This window comes from Austrofundulus limnaeus, unplaced genomic scaffold (genome assembly GCF_001266775.1).
Source record: "Austrofundulus limnaeus strain Quisiro unplaced genomic scaffold, Austrofundulus_limnaeus-1.0 Scaffold84, whole genome shotgun sequence".
NCBI classification, from domain to species: domain Eukaryota; kingdom Metazoa; phylum Chordata; class Actinopteri; order Cyprinodontiformes; family Rivulidae; genus Austrofundulus; species Austrofundulus limnaeus.
The window spans coordinates 1,713,912-1,717,518 of NW_013952486.1; positions in this window are offsets into that span (position 1 = coordinate 1,713,912).

Sequence of the window (3,607 nt, forward strand, 5' to 3'; positions counted from 1 at the left end):
ATTTTGTAGGGTGGGCGGACTCGAACCACTGCTCCTTCACATTGAAAGGAGTCAGTTGAGGTGGTTCATCTGGTCAGGATGACTCCTGGAGGCCTGGGGATTGTGTATCTTCTCTGACCTGCAGAGCTCAGAAAACAAACTGAACTGTTAAATATATTTATTTTCACTCACCTACAGGCAGCAGGTGATGTGTAGGCCTGCAGCGACTCTCTGATGAACAAACCTGAACATTCCTCTTTTTAAAGAGCAAAGTGTGTTTTAGGAGTCAAACTTTATCACTTTTAATTCAGAGGAAATCATTTAAAACACAACAAGTATCAGATTTTAAAGCTGATTTATACATATTTTTTTTCTTCAGAAAACTAAGGATAAACAAGTTTTTCCAGCTAAAACGATTCCGAGTCCCTCCGCTCTGCTCTCGTTTCCTCGCAGCCTCTGTTGGTCACGCTGTCCAAACAGATCAAAGGTCAAACGATAAGGAGACGACAAACACTGGGGCCTATTCAGCGGCGCGACCAGCAGTGAATAACACACGGGCATCGAGAGACGGTGGAAAAAAGGCAAAAGAAAAAAAARRAAARGRGGGAAAAGAGAAAGTTTCAGCTTTGGTGTGCATCTTGACAAGCCCTTGTGAGTTCTGGGAGTCTCTTCTTTCACGCTGCCATAGAAAAGCTTTTACAAAAACACAGGTTTGTGATGCTAATGTAGTGTTTTGTATCAAATACGCCAATATATTTTATAATGGTGAGTTTAATCCCAGTGGTGGCACAAAGTACCAGCGTATATCCTCTTTTATTAAAGGGGGGATGTTTGATGTAAAGTGTAACTTGCAGGTAAACCTGTGTTTGTTGTGTCCAACCCCTTCCTTCAGGAATACAACAGAGCAGAGTCGTTGCCCTTTGGGTTCATGCAAAATGGAGCAAAACAAGACAAATATGAAAATTAACTGGATTGTTTTGATTTGTTTATGCATGTATTATTTTAATTTAATTATTTATATTCTTTTGTACTTCTGTATTGGGGCAAAAATGATCAAAAAGACAAAGAGCTGCTCCTGCATCCATGATTTCAGCTTACTAATATCACCCTCAAATTTCTAGTTGTTGGGGAAAATGACATAATGCCATCATTTCCGGTCATAAAAATACAAAGAAATATGATTCTTTAAAACACATTTCCATCATTTTTAGAGAATGTTAATGGAGAGAAAAGGGAAACGTGAAGATATGTAATGAAGACCCAGTCAGCCAGGAACTGAACCAGAGATTCACAGCTTCAGGCCGTTTGCACTCTGATAGCAGGTCGCAGTCATATCTCTTTTTTCCCTGAATCATTTGTAGTCATGGCCACATTGACGACCAAAACACAAGGATTCAGGTCTTCTCCGAGCGCTACAATTTATAAGGATAGTTAGGTTTCAAGGATTTATGAGATCCTCCAAAGAGATGAAAACAGAAAGAAAAACAAAACACTTCAGTGAGCGACGCAGCCCGGCTTCTCAATTTTCTTTTTTTCCACCATTACACTCGCTGCTATTTAGAGAACAGCCTCTGTTCCTGGTTCGGTTTCATCAATAGGCCCGACTGTTTGCTCCGGTCCTCGGCACAAACAGCTCTTTCTTCTCAAATTCGCTCCTCACAAGTTTAACGGCCGCAACCGTTCAGAGAAGAGTTAATTATCTCGCAGCACATGGCTGGCACACGGATCCATGAATGTGTCACAAGATGCCCTGCAGGTTGGTCCATGTGATGAAGGGGGACACGTGAAACCACGGTTCGGGTAAAAAAGAAAACGAAGACAAAAGCAGAGTTGAAAGTGTGGGCAGAGTTTGCATGTTCTCTCCGTGCATGTGTGGGTTTTCTCCCACAGACCAAAAACATGAATATTAAGTTAATTCTAAATTTGTCCTAGGTGTGAGTGAAAGGTTGTCTTTGTCCAGGGTGTCCCCCACCCCTCACACCAGTGACCCCCGAGACCCTGAAAGGAAGGAGTGGGTAAATAATAACAAATATTGTGCATACTTTTCCTCCTGGTACTGATCACTTATCCTGATATATTCATTTTTAGAGCATTTGTACTTAAACCGCTTCAAACACTGAACACAAGAAGCTGAGATAAGTAGTGTTCTGATCTCTAAATGCATCCAGCTGCAAAGAAGTGTTAACTGAATAATGCACAACCCCAGAGGAGGCCATCGGAGGCGTTTTACTTAATTTAACACAGCGTTTTTATGAAACTACAGCTATTTTCTGCCATGAAACAAAAGTAAGAGATATGCAGCGTGCCGTCATGGGATCACTTATCTTTGCTGCTCTCAACCTCTTCATTTTATGATTGTTTGGCCTCCTGTGTGATGACTTCAGCTGCTTCTCCTTCCCCAACACTTTTGACCGACCCACCCACAAATCCCTCAAGCACTATTTACTGCTGTGCTAATGTTGCCCTTACAAACTCAGATAAATGAATAGTTTAAATGTGACGGTAAAGCAAAAGACAGACTGGAGCCATGTTGGCATCAGAGTAAAGTATTGTTTTCAGGAGGATGAGATCTTTTTAATAGTATGATAATCCTGACTATCTAAAAAGAAGCTTAGAAGCATTGATTTTTCTCTTCTGTTTCCAGCTGTTACTTTATCTTGTTTATAGTGGAAGCCATAAAAATAAGGATGAACAGTGTGAGACTGCCTAAATGTTGAGTTTTCTCTCCGGCATGCATCAACCAGGAGAATTGACTCTCATTAAATACAACATAAATGCTGCCCTCTGGTGGATCGTAATATGTAATAAAGATGGCTGAACTCATCAAAACAAACCATAAAAATAAAAACACTGCACAAAAATAAGTTAAGTGTTTTAGTTCAGGTAAACTGTTGGCACACTTTTATGAACGTTGTCATTTTTAAATGCTCCATTTTAATCCTCCTTTTTAATTTCTGCTTGTTTCTTTCTTTCTTTCTTTTTTACAATTTTGTAATTATAAATACAAAACCTTATAATTATATAAAATACAGTTTCAGTTGTACTTACTGCTCTACAAAAGATATAAAACAGGACAGCACCACCTTTTCATTCAAATGATACATCTTGCGTAATGGATACATTTGTAGATGAGTAGGGGTGCAACAATACACCTATGTGTGTCGAATCATTCAATACAGTGCTCTAAGTTCAACACAAACCATGTATTGAACAATACAGATTTTTAAAATTTATTTTATCAACTTGTCTTCTGAAGATGCGCTCTGTTGAAGACTCAGTGGATTTGTGTTCAACTGCTCCACCTTGGCTGCACTGTCGAGCACAGATTTACTGAGAAACTTGCTGTTTTCAGCAAGATTTAAATTTAATAACTGTACTTCTGAGGTTAAACAAATGTTCATAATTAATTTCAATAAATTATGAGTTAAAAAGGACATGGACATTTCTGCTTTTTGTACCAAAAAATACGAACCGCGAGACTAAAGTATCGAACTGAACCATTTCATGAATTTTCTGTATCGTTTCACCCCTAAGTTAGATAGATAGATAGATAGATAGATAGATAGATAGATAGATAGATAGATAGATAGATAGATAGATAGATAGATAGATAGATAGATAGATAGAT